Here is a 14,741-nt window from a genome sequence, read left to right on the forward strand (position 1 = left end):
CACGCGGACTTTTCTTTATGGGAGTAATATATCAAACTGTATACGTTTTGATCGTTCCCTGGGAGACCAGTAGTAGTTTCCGAAGCACATCTGGATGCATTATGTAATCTGTGGACCTACAGAGTATTGATGAAACACAGAAATTGCATCGGGATTGAGTACAACAGGCATCTGAATTTTCTCCATGGGAGTAATGTCTCAAACTGTCTACGCTTTGATCGTTCCCTGGAAGAGCAGTAGTAGTTTCCGAAAGCACATTTGGAGGCATTCAGTAATCTTTTGACCTTCAGAGTGTTGATGAGACACTGAAATTACATCGGGATGGAATACAACGGCACCATGCGGACTTTTCCCTATGGGAGTAATGTCTCAAACAGTATATGATTTGATAGTTCCCTGGAAGACCAGTAGTAGTGTCCGAAGCACATATGGAGGCAGTTGGTAATCTGTGGTCCTTCAGAGTGTTAATGAAACACAAAAATTGAGTCGAAATTGAATACAACAGGCACCATGCGGAATCTTCTCCATGGGAGTAATGTCTCAAACTGTCTACGCTTTGATCGATTCCTGGGAGACCAGTCGTGGTTTCCGAAGCCCATCTGGAGGAATTCTGTAATCTTTGTACCTTCAGAGTGTTGATGAAACACAAAAATTGCATCGTGATGGAATGCAACATTCACCATGCGGACTTTTCTCCATGGGAGTAATGTCTCAAACTGTCTACGTTTTGATCGTTCCCTGGGTGACCATTAGCATCTTACGAAGCAGATCTGGAGACATTCTGTAATCTGTGCACCTTCAGAGTGTTGATGAAACACAGAAATTGCATCGGGATTGAATACAACATTCACCATGAGGACTTTTCTCCATGGGAGTAATGTCTCAAACTGTCTATGCCTTGATCGCTCCCTGGAAGACTAGTAGTAGTTTCCGAAGCACATCTGGACTCATTCTGTAATCTGTGGACCTTCAGCGTGTTGATGAAACACAGAAATTGCAAAGGGATTGAATACAAAAGCCTCCATGCGCACGTTTCTTCATGGGAGTAATGTCTCAAACTGTCTACACTTTGATACGTTCCTGGCAAACCAGTAGTAGCTTTCGAACCACATCTGGAGGCATTCTGTAATCCTTGGACTTTCAGAGTGTTGATGAAACACTGAAATTACATCGGGATGGAATACAACGGCACCATGCGGACTTTTCTCTATGGGAGTAATGTCTCAAACAGTATATGTTTTGATGGTTCCCTGGAAGACCAGTAGTAGTGTCCGAAGCACATATGGAGGCAGTTGGTAATCTGTTGTAATTCAGAGTGTTAATGAAACACAAAAATTGAGTCGCGATTGAATACAACAGGCACCATGCGGAATCTTCTCCATGGGAGTAATGTCTCAAACTGTCTACGCTTTGATCGATTCCTGGGAGACCAGTCGTGGTTTCCGAAGCCCATCTGGAGGAATTCAGTAATGTTTGGACCTTCAGAGTGTTGATGAAACACAAAAATTGCATCGTGATGGAATACAACATTCACCATGCGGACTTTTCTCCATGGGAGTAATGTCTCAAACTGTCTACGCTTTCATCGTTCCCTGGAAAACCAGTAGTAGTTTCCGAAGCACATCTGGAGGCATTCTGTAATCTGTGGACCTTCAGAGTGTTGATGAAACACAGAAATTTCATTGCGATTGAATACTACAGGCACCATGCGGACTTTTTTCCATGGGAGTAATGACTCAAATAGTCTACGCTTTGATCGTTCCCTGGAAAACCAGTAGTGGTTTCCGAAGCACATCTGGAGGCATTCTGTAATCTGTGGACCTTCAGAGTGTTGATGAAAGATAGAAATTGCATCGGGATAGAATACAACAGGCACCATGCGTACCTTACTCCATGGGAGTAATGTCTCAAACTGTGTACACTTTGATTGATTCCTGGGAGACCAGTCGTAGATTCCGAAGCACATGTCGAGGCATTCATTAATCTGTGGACCTTCAGAGTGTTGATGAAACACAGAAATTGCATTGGGATTGAATACAACATCTCGCGGTTCTAAGCGCGCAGTCCGGAACCGTGCGACTGCTACGGTCGTAGGTTCGAATCCTGCCTCGGGCATGGATGTGGGTGATGTCCTTAGGTTAGTTAGGTTTAAGTAGTTCTACGTTCTAGGGGACTGATGACCATAGCAGTTGAGTCCCATAGTGCTCAGAGCCATTTGAACCATTTTGAATACAACAGGCGCCATGCGGACTTTTATCCATTGTAGTAATGTCTCAAACTGTCTACACCTTCATCGTTCTCTGGAAGAACCAGTAGTAGTTTCCAAAGCACATCTGGAGGCATTCAGTAATCGTTGGACCTTCAGAGTGTTGATGAAACACAGAAACTGCATCGGTATTGAATACAACGTGCACCACGCGGACTTTTCTTCATGGGAGTAATATATCAAACTGTATACGTTTTGATCGTTCCCTGGAAGACCAGTAGTAGTTTCCGAAGCACATCTGGATGCATTATGTAATATGTGGACCTACAGAGTATTGATGAAACACAGAAATTGCATCGGGATTGAATACAACAGGCATCTGAATTTTCTCCATGGGAGTAATGTCTCAAACTGTCTACGCTTTGATCGTTTCCTGGAAGAGCAGTAGTAGTTTCCGAAAGCACATTTGGAGGCATTCAGTAATCTTTGGACCTTCAGAGTGTTGATGAAACACTGAAATTACATCGGGATGGAATACAACGGCACCATGCGGACTTTTCTCTATGGGAGTAATGTCTCAAACAGAATATGTTTTGATAGTTCCCTGTAAGACCAGTAGCAGTGTCCGCAGCACATATGGAGGCAGTTGGTAATCTGTGGTCCTTCAGAGTGTTAATGAAACACAAAAATTGAGTCGAGATTGAATACAACAGGCACCATGCGGAATCTTCTCCATGGGAGTAATGTCTCAAACTGTCTACGCTTTGATCGATTCCTGGGAGAGCAGTCGTAGCTTCCGAATCCCTTCTGGAGGAATTCTGTAATCTTTGGACCTTCAGAGTGTTGATGAAACACAAAAATTGCATCGTGATGGAATACAACATTCACCATGCGGACTTTTCTCCATGGGAGTAATGTCTCAAACTGTCAACGCTTTGATCGTTCCCTGGAAGACCAGTAGTAGTTTCCAAAGCACAACTCGAGGCATTCTGTAATCTGTGGACCTTCAGAGTGTTGATGAAACACAGAAATTGCATCGGGATTGAATACAACAATCACCATGAGGACTTTTCTCCATGGGAGTAATGTCTCAAACTGTCTACACTTTGATACGTTCCTGGCAGACCAGTAGTAGTTTTCGAACCACATCTGGAGGCATTCTGTAATCTTTGGAAATTCAGAGTGTTGATGAAAGATAGAAATTGCATCGGGATTGAATATAACAGGGACCATGCGGACTTTCCTCCATAGGATTCATGTCTCAAACTGCCTACGCAATGATCGTTCAATGGAAAACAAGTAGAAGTTTCTGAAGCAAATCTGGAGGCATTCTATAATCTGTGGACCTTCAGAGAGTTTGTGAAACACAGAAACTGCATCGAGATGGTATACAACATTACCATGCGGAATTTTCTCCATGGGAGGAATGTCTCAAACTGTCTACGCTTAGATATTTCACTGTAGGACTAGCAGTAATATCCGAAGCACATCTGGAGGCACTCTGTAATCTGTGGAACTTCAGAGTGTTGATGAAACACAGAAATTGCATCGGGATGGAATACAACGGGCACCACGCGGACTTTTCTTTATGGGAGTAATATATTAAACTGTATACGTCTTGTTCGTTCCCTGGAAGACCAGTAGTAGTTTCCGAAGCACATCTGGATGCATTATGTAATCTGTGGACCTTCAGGGTATTGATGAAACACAGAAACTGCATTGGGATTTAATACATCAGGCATCTGAATTTTCTCCATGGGAGTAATGTCTCAAACTGTCTACGCTTTGATCGTTCCCTGGATGAGCAGTAGTAGTTTCTTAAAGCACATTTGGAGGCATTCAGTAATCTTTGGGAATTCAGAGTGTTGATGAAACACATAAATTGAATCGGGATTGAATACAACAGGCACTATGCGTACTTTTCCCATTAGCAGTAATGTCTCAAACTGTCTACGTTTTTATCATTCCCTGGAAGACCAGTAGCAATATCCGAAGCAGATCTGGAGGCATTCTGTAATCTGTGGACCTTCAGAGTGTTGATGAAACACAGAAATTTCATTGCGATTGAATACTACAGGCACCATGCGGACTTTTTTCCATGGGAGTAATGACTCAAATTGTCTAGGCTTTGATCGTTCCCTGGAAAACCAGTAGTAGTTTCCGAAGCACATCTGGAGGCATTCTGTAATCTGTGGACCTTCAGAGTGTAGATGAAAGATAGAAATTGCATCGGGATAGAATACAACAGGCAGCATGCGGACTTTACTCCATGGGAGTAATGTCTCAAACTGTCTACGCTTTGATCGATTACTGGGAGACCTGTCGTAGATTCCGAAGCACATGTCGAGGCATTCATTAATCTGTGGACCTTCAGAGTGTTGATGAAACACAGATATTGCATTGGGATTGAATACAACAGGCGCCACGCGGACTTTTATCCATTGTAGTAATGTCTCAAACTGTCTTCGCTTTCATCGTTCCCTGGAAGAACCAGTAGTAGTTTCCAAAGCACATCTGGAGGCCTTCAGTAATCGTTGGACCTTCAGAGTTTTGATGAAACACAGAGATTGCATCGGGATTGAATACAACAGGCACCATGCGGACGTTTCTCCATGGGAGGAATGTCTGAAACTGTCTACGATTAGATATTTCCCTGGAGGTCCAGTACTAGTTTCCGAAGCTCATCTGGAGGCATTCAGTAATCTTTGGACCTTCAGAATGTTGATGAAACACGGAAATTGCATCGGGATGGAATACAACGGGTACCACGCGGACTTAGCTTTATGGGAGTAATATATCAAACTGTATACGTTTTGATCGTTCCCTGGAAGACCAGTAGTAGTTTCCGAAGCACATCTGGAGGCATTCTATAATCTGTGGACCTTCAGAGTGTTGGTGAGACACAGAAATAGCATCGTGATGGAATACAACATTCACCATGCGGAATTTTCTCCATGGGAGTAATTTCTCAAACTATCTACGCTTTCAACGTTCCCTGGAAGACCAGTAGTAGTTTCCGAAGCACATTTGGAGGCATTCAGTAATCTTTGGACCTTCAGAGTGTTGATGAAACACTGAAATTACATCGGGATGGAATACAACGGCACCATAAGGACTTTTCTCTATGGGAGTAATGTCTCAAACAGTATATGTTTTGATAGTTCCCTGGAAGACCAGTAGTAGTGTCCAAAGCACATATGGAGGCAGTTGGTAATCTGTGGTCCTTCAGAGTGTTAATGAAACACAAAAATTGAGTCGCGATTGAATACAACAGGCACCATGCGGACTTTTCTCCATGGGAGTAATGTCTCAAACTGTCTACGCTTTGATCGTTCCCTGGAAAACCAGTAGTAGTTTCCGAAGCACATCTGGAGGCATTCTGTAATCTGTGGACCTTCAGAGTGTTGATGAAAGATAGAAATTGCATCGGGATGGAGTACAACAGGCACCATGCGGACTTTACTCCATGGGAGTAATGTCTCAAACTGTCTACACTTTGATCGATTCCTGGGAGACCAGTCGTAGATTCCGAAGCACATGTCGAGGCATTCATTAATCTGTGGACCTTCAGAGTGTTGATGAAACACCGAAATTGCATCGTGATGGAAGACAACATTTACCATGCGGACTTTTCTCCATGGGAGTAATGTCTCATACTGTCTACGCTTTGATCGTTCCCTGGAAGCCCAGTAGTAGTTTCCAAAGCACAACTCGAGGCATTCTGTAATCTGTGGATCTTCAGAGTGTTGATGAAACACAGAAATTGCATCGGGTTTGAATACAACAGGCACCATGCTTACTTTTCTCCATGGGAGTAATGTCTCAAACTGTCTACGTTTTGATCGTTCCCTGGATGACCAATAGCATCTTACGAAGCAGATCTGGAGACATTCTGTAATCTGTGGACCTTCAGAGTGTTGATGAAACACAGAAATTGCATCGGGATTAAATACAACATTCACCATGAGGACTTTTCTCCATGGGAGTAATGTCTCAAACTGTCTATGCCTTGATCGCTCCCTGGAAGACTAGTAGTAATTTCCGAAGCACATCTGGACTCATTCTGTAATCTGTGGACCTTCAGCGTGTTGATGAAACACAGAAATTGCAAAGGGATTGAATACAAAAGCCTCCATGCGCACGTTTCTCCATGGGAGGAATGTCTGAAACTGTCTACGATAAGAAATTTCCCTGGAGGTCCAGTACTAGTTTCCGAAGCACATCTGGAGGCATTCTATAATCTGTGGACCTTCAGAGTGTTGATGAAACAAAGAAATTGCATCGGGATTGAATACAACAGGCATCTGAATTTTCTCCATGGGAGTAATGTCTCAAACTGTCTACCCTTTGATCGTTCCCTGGAAGACTAGTAGTAGTTACCGAAGCACATCTGGAGGCATTCAGTAAACTTTGGACCTTCAGAGTGTTGATGAAACACAGAAATTGCATCGGCATTGAATACAACAGGCGCCATGCGGACTTTTCTCCATTGTAGTAATGTCTCAAACTGTCTACGCTTTCATCGTTCCCTGGAAGAACCAGTAGTAGTTTCCAAATCACATCTGGAGGCGATCAGAAATCGTTGGACCTTCAGAGTTTTGATGAAACCCAGAAATTGCATCGGGATTGAATACAACAGGCACCATGCGGACGTTTCTCCATGGGAGGAATGTCTGAAACTGTCTACGATTAGATATTTCCCTGGAGGTCCAGTAGTAGTTTCCGAAGCACATCTGGAGGCATTCTATAATCTGTGGACCTTCAGAGTGTTGGTGAGACACAGAAATAGCATCGTGATGGAATACAACATTCACCATGCGGAATTTTCTCCATGGGAGTAATTTCTCAAACTGTCTACGCTTTCAACGTTCTCTGGAAGAACCAGTAGTAGTTTCCAAAGCACATCTGGAGGCATTCAGTAATCGTTGGACCTTCAGAGTGTTGATGAAACACAGAAATTGCATCGGTATGGAATACAACGTGCACCACGCGGACTTTTCTTTATGGGAGTAATATATCAAACTGTATACGTTTTGATCGTTCCCTGGAAGACCAGTAGTAGTTTCCGAAGCACATCTGGATGCATTATGTAATCTGTGGACCTTCAGAGTATTAATGAAACACAGAAATTGCATCGGGATTGAATACAACAGGCATCTGAATTTTCTCCATGGGAGTAATGTCTCAAACTGTTTACGCTTTGATCGTTTCCTGGAAGAGCAGTAGTAGTTTCCGAAAGCACATTTGGAGGCATTCAGTAATCTTTGGACCTTCAGAGTGTTGATGAAACACTGAAATTACATCGGGATGGAATACTACGGCACCATGCGGACTTTTCTCTATGGGAGTAATGTCTCAAACAGTATATGATTTGATAGTTCCCTGTAAGACCAGTAGTAGTGTCCGCAGCACATATGGTGGCAGTTGGTAATCTGTTGTCCTTCAGAGTGTTAATGAAACACAAAAATTGAGTCGCGATTGAATACAACAGGCACCATGCGGAATCTTCTCCATGGGAATTATGTCTCAAACTGTCTACGCTTTGATCGATACCTGGGAGAGCAGTCGTAGTTTCCGAATCCCTTCTGGAGGAATTCTGTAATCTTTGGACCTTCAGAGTGTTGATGAAACACAAAAATTGCATCGTGATGGAATACAACATTCACCATGCGGACTTTTCTCCATGGGAGTAATGTCTCAAACTGTCAACGCTTTGATCGTTCCCTGGAAGACCACTAGTAGTTTCCAAAGCACAACTGAAGGCATTGAGTAATCTTTGGGAATTCAGAGTGTTGATGAAACACATTTCTCCATGGGAGTAATGTCTCATATTGTCTACGCTTTGATCGTTCCCTGGAAGACCAGTAGTAGTTTCCAAAGCACAACTCGAGGCATTCTGTAATCTGTGGATCTTCAGAGTGTTGATGAAACACAGAAATTGCATCGGGTTTGAATACAACAGGCACCATGCTTACTTTTCTCCATGAGAGTAATGTCTCAAGCTGTCTACGTTTTGATCGTTCCCTGGATGACCATTAGCATCTTACGAAGCAGATCTGGAGACATTCTGTAATCTGTGGACCTTCAGAGTGTTGATGAAACACAGAAATTGCATCGGGATTGAATACAACAATCACCATGAGGACTTTTCTCCATGGGAGTAATGTCTCAAACTGTCTACACTTTGATACGTTCCTGGCAGACCAGTAGTAGTTTTCGAACCACATCTGGAGGCATTCTGTAATCTGTGGACCTTCAGAGTGTAGATGAAAGATAGAAATTGCATCGGGATAGAATACAACAGGCAGCATGCGGACTTTACTCCATGGGAGTAATGTCTCAAACTGTCTACGCTTTGATCGATTACTGGGAGACCTGTCGTAGATTCCGAAGCACATGTCGAGGCATTCATTAATCTGTGGACCTTCAGAGTGTTGATGAAACACAGATATTGCATTGGGATTGAATACAACAGGCGCCACGCGGACTTTTATCCATTGTAGTAATGTCTCAAACTGTCTTCGCTTTCATCGTTCCCTGGAAGAACCAGTAGTAGTTTCCAAAGCACATCTGGAGGCCTTCAGTAATCGTTGGACCTTCAGAGTTTTGATGAAACACAGAGATTGCATCGGGATTGAATACAACAGGCACCATGCGGACGTTTCTCCATGGGAGGAATGTGTGAAACTGTCTACGATTAGATATTTCCCTGGAGGTCCAGTACTAGTTTCCGAAGCTCATCTGGAGGCATTCAGTAATCTTTGGACCTTCAGAATGTTGATGAAACACGGAAATTGCATCGGGATGGAATACAACGGGCACCACGCGGACTTAGCTTTATGGGAGTAATATATCAAACTGTATACGTTTTGATCGTTCCCTGGAAGACCAGTAGTAGTTTCCGAAGCACATCTGGATGCATTATGTAATCTGTGGACCTTCAGAGTATTGATGAAACACAGAAATTGCATCGGGATTGAAGACAATAGGCATCTGAATTTTCTCCATGGGAGTAATGTCTCAAACTGTCTACGCTTTGATCGTTCCCTGGAAGAGCAGTAGTAGTTTCCGAAAGCACATTTGGAGGCATTCAGTAATCTTTGGACCTTCAGAGTGTTGATGAAACACTGAAATTACATCGGGATGGAATACAACGGCACCATAAGGACTTTTCTCTATGGGAGTAATGTCTCAAACAGTATATGTTTTGATAGTTCCCTGGAAGACCAGTAGTAGTGTCCGAAGCACATATGGAGGCAGTTGGTAATCTGTGGTCCTTCAGAGTGTTAATGAAACACAAAAATTGAGTCGCGATTGAATACAACAGGCACCATGCGGACGTTTCTCCATGGTAGGAATGTCTGAAACTGTCTACGATTAGATATTTCCCTGGAGGTCAAGTAGTAGTTTCCGAAGCACATCTGGAGGCATTCTATAATCTGTGGACCTTCAGAGTGTTGGTGAGACACAGAAATAGCATCGTGATGGAATACAACATTCACCATGCGGAATTTTCTCCATGGGAGTAATTTCTCAAACTATCTACGCTTTCAACGTTCCCTGGAAGACCAGTAGTAGTTTCCGAAGCACATTTGGAGGCATTCAGTAATCTTTGGACCTTCAGAGTGTTGATGAAACATAGAAATTGCATCGGGATGGAAAACAACGGGCACCACGCGGACTTTTCTTTATGGGAGTAATATATCAAACTGTATACGTTTTGATCGTTCCCTGGAAGACCAGTAGTAGTTTCCGAAGCACATCTGGATGCATTATGTAATCTGTGGACCTTCAGAGTATTGATGAAACACAGAAATTGCATCGGGATTGAATACAACAGGCATCTGAATTTTCTCCATGGGAGTAATGTCTCAAACTGTCTACGCTTTGATCGTTCCCTGGATGAGCAGTAGTAGTTTCCGAAAGCACATTTGGAGGCATTCAGTTATCTTTGGACCTTCAGAGTGTTGGTGAAACACTGAAATGACATCGGGATGGAATACAACAGGCACCATGCTTACTTTTCTCCATGGGAGTAATGTCTCAAACTGTCTACGTTTTGATCGTTCCCTGGATGACCAATAGCATCTTACGAAGCAGATCTGGAGACATTCTGTAATCTGTGGACCTTCAGAGTGTTGATGAAACACAGAAATTGCATCGGGATTAAATACAACATTCACCATGAGGACTTTTCTCCATGGGAGTAATGTCTCAAACTGTCTATGCCTTGATCGCTCCCTGGAAGACTAGTAGTAGTTTCCGAAGCACATCTGGACTCATTCTGTAATCTGTGGACCTTCAGCGTGTTGATGAAACACAGAAATTGCAAAGGGATTGAATACAAAAGCCTCCATGCGCACGTTTCTCCATGGGAGGAATGTCTGAAACTGTCTACGATAAGAAATTTCCCTGGAGGTCCAGTACTAGTTTCCGAAGCACATCTGGAGGCATTCTATAATCTGTGGACCTTCAGAGTGTTGATGAAACAAAGAAATTGCATCGGGATTGAATACAACAGGCATCTGAATTTTCTCCATGGGAGTAATGTCTCAAACTGTCTACCCTTTGATCGTTCCCTGGAAGACTAGTAGTAGTTACCGAAGCACATCTGGAGGCATTCAGTAAACTTTGGACCTTCAGAGTGTTGATGAAACACAGAAATTGCATCGGCATTGAATACAACAGGCGCCATGCGGACTTTTCTCCATTGTAGTAATGTCTCAAACTGTCTACGCTTTCATCGTTCCCTGGAAGAACCAGTAGTAGTTTCCAAATCACATCTGGAGGCGATCAGAAATCGTTGGACCTTCAGAGTTTTGATGAAACCCAGAAATTGCATCGGGATTGAATACAACAGGCACCATGCGGACGTTTCTCCATGGGAGGAATGTCTGAAACTGTCTACGATTAGATATTTCCCTGGAGGTCCAGTAGTAGTTTCCGAAGCACATCTGGAGGCATTCTATAATCTGTGGACCTTCAGAGTGTTGGTGAGACACAGAAATAGCATCGTGATGGAATACAACATTCACCATGCGGAATTTTCTCCATGGGAGTAATTTCTCAAACTGTCTACGCTTTCAACGTTCTCTGGAAGAACCAGTAGTAGTTTCCAAAGCACATCTGGAGGCATTCAGTAATCGTTGGACCTTCAGAGTGTTGATGAAACACAGAAATTGCATCGGGATGGAATACTACGGCACCATGCGGACTTTTCTCTATGGGAGTAATGTCTCAAACAGTATATGATTTGATAGTTCCCTGTAAGACCAGTAGTAGTGTCCGCAGCACATATGGTGGCAGTTGGTAATCTGTTGTCCTTCAGAGTGTTAATGAAACACAAAAATTGAGTCGCGATTGAATACAACAGGCACCATGCGGAATCTTCTCCATGGGAATAATGTCTCAAACTGTCTACGCTTTGATCGATACCTGGGAGAGCAGTCGTAGTTTCCGAATCCCTTCTGGAGGAATTCTGTAATCTTTGGACCTTCAGAGTGTTGATGAAACACAAAAATTGCATCGTGATGGAATACAACATTCACCATGCGGACTTTTCTCCATGGGAGTAATGTCTCAAACTGTCAACGCTTTGATCGTTCCCTGGAAGACCACTAGTAGTTTCCAAAGCACAACTGAAGGCATTGAGTAATCTTTGGGAATTCAGAGTGTTGATGAAACACATTTCTCCATGGGAGTAATGTCTCATATTGTCTACGCTTTGATCGTTCCCTGGAAGACCAGTAGTAGTTTCCAAAGCACAACTCGAGGCATTCTGTAATCTGTGGATCTTCAGAGTGTTGATGAAACACAGAAATTGCATCGGGTTTGAATACAACAGGCACCATGCTTACTTTTCTCCATGAGAGTAATGTCTCAAGCTGTCTACGTTTTGATCGTTCCCTGGATGACCATTAGCATCTTACGAAGCAGATCTGGAGACATTCTGTAATCTGTGGACCTTCAGAGTGTTGATGAAACACAGAAATTGCATCGGGATTGAATACAACAATCACCATGAGGACTTTTCTCCATGGGAGTAATGTCTCAAACTGTCTACACTTTGATACGTTCCTGGCAGACCAGTAGTAGTTTTCGAACCACATCTGGAGGCATTCTGTAATCTTTGGAAATTCAGAGTGTTGATGAAAGATAGAAATTGCATCGGGATTGAATATAACAGGGACCATGCGGACTTTCCTCCATAGGATTCATGTCACAAACTGCCTACGCAATGATCGTTCAATGGAAAACAAGTAGAAGTTTCTGAAGCAAATCTGGAGGCATTCTATAATCTGTGGACCTTCAAAGAGTTTGTGAAACACAGAAACTGCATCGAGATGGTATACAACATTACCATGCGGAATTTTCTCCATGGGAGGCATGTCTCAAACTGTCTACGCTTAGATATATCACTGTAGGACTAGCAGTAATTTCCGAAGCACATCTGGAGGCACTCTGTAATCTGTGGACCTTCAGAGTGTTAATGAAACACAAAAATTGAGTCGCGATTGAATACAACAGGCACCATGCGGAATATTCTCCATGGGAGTAATGTCTCAAACTGTCTATGCCTTGATCGCTCCCTGGAAAACTAGTAGTAGTTTCCGAAGCACATCTGGACTCATTCTGTAATCTGTGGACCTTCAGCGTGTTGATGAAACAAAGAAATTGCATCGGGATTGAATACAAAAGCCTCCATGCCACGTTTCTTCATGATAGTAATGTCTCAAACTGTCTACACTTTGATACGTTCCTGGCAGACCAGTAGTAGTTTTCGAACCACATCTGGAGGCATTCTGTAATCCTTGGACATTCAGAGTGTTGATGAAAGATAGAAATTGCATAGGGATTGAATATAACAGGGACCATGCGGACTTTCCTCCATAGGAGTCATGTCTCAAACTGCCTACGCAATGATCGTTCAATGGAAAGCAAGTAGTAGTTTCTGAAGCAAATCTGGAGGCATTCTATAATCTGTGGACCTTCAGAGAGTTTGTGAAACACAGAAACTGCATCGAGATGGTATACAACATTACCATGCGGAATTTTCTCCATGGGAGGAATGTCTCAAACTGTCTACGCTTAGATATTTCACTGTAGGACTAGTAGTAATATCCGAAGCACATCTGGAGGCACTCTGTAATCTGTGGAACTTCAGAGTGTTGATGAAACACAGAAATTGCATCGGGATGGAATACAACGGGCACCACGCGGACTTTTCTTTATGGGAGTAATATATCAAAATGTATACGTTTTGATCGTTCCCTGGAAGACCAGTAGTAGTTTCCGAAGCACATCTGGATGCATTATGTAATCTGTGGACCTTCAGGGTATTGATGAAACACAGAAACTGCATTGGGATTGAATACATCAGGCATCTGAATTTTCTCCATGGGAGTAATGTCTCAAACTGTCTACGCTTTGATCGTTTCCTGGAAGAGCAGTAGTAGTTTCTTAAAGCACATTTGGAGGCATTCAGTAATCTTTGGGAATTCAGAGTGTTGATGAAACACATAAATTGAATCGGGATTGAATACAACAGGCACTATGCGTGTTTTTCCCATTAGGAGTAATGTCTCAAACTGTCTACGTTTTTATCATTCCCTGGAAGACCAGTAGCAATATCCGAAGCAGATCTGGAGGCATTCTGTAATCTGTGGACCTTCAGAGTGTTGATGAAACACAGAAATTTCATTGCGATTGAATACTACAGGCACCATGCGGACTTTTTTCCATGGGAGTAATGACTCAAATTGTCTACGCTTTGGTCGTTCCCTGGAAAACCAGTAGTAGTTTCCGAAGCACATCTGGAGGCATTCTGTAATCTCTGGACCTTCAGAGTGTAGATGAAACACAGATATTGCATTGGGATTGAATACAACAGGCGCCATGCGGACTTTTATCCATTGTAGTAATGTCTCAAACTGTCTACGCTTTCATCGTTCCCTGGAAGAACCAGTAGTAGTTTCCAAAGCACATCTGGAGGCATTCAGTAATCGTTGGACCTTCAGAGTTTTGATGAAACACAGAGATTGCATCGGGATTGAATACAACAGGCACCATGCGGACGTTTCTCCATGGGTGGAATGTCTGAAACTGTCTACGATTAGATATTTCCCTGGAGGTCAAGTACTAGTTTCCGAAGCTCATCTGGAGGCATTCAGTAATCTTTGGACCTTCAGAATGTTGATGAAACACGGAAATTGCATCGGGATGGAATACAACGGGCACCACGCGGACTTAGCTTTATGGGAGTAATATATCAAACTGTATACGTTTTGATCGTTCCCTGGAAGACCAGTAGTAGTTTCCGAAGCACATCTGGATACATTATGTAATCTGTGGACCTACAGAATATTAATGAAACACAGAAATTGCATCGGGATTGAATACAACAGGCATCTGAATTTTCTCCATGGGAGTAATGTCTCAAACTGTCTACGCTTTGGTCGTTCCCTGGAAGAGCAGTACTACTTTCCGAAAGCACATTTGGAGGCATTCAGTAATCTTTGGACCTTCAGAGTGTTGA

Source organism: Schistocerca gregaria, chromosome 8 (genome assembly GCF_023897955.1).
Source record: "Schistocerca gregaria isolate iqSchGreg1 chromosome 8, iqSchGreg1.2, whole genome shotgun sequence".
Lineage (NCBI taxonomy): Eukaryota > Metazoa > Arthropoda > Insecta > Orthoptera > Acrididae > Schistocerca > Schistocerca gregaria.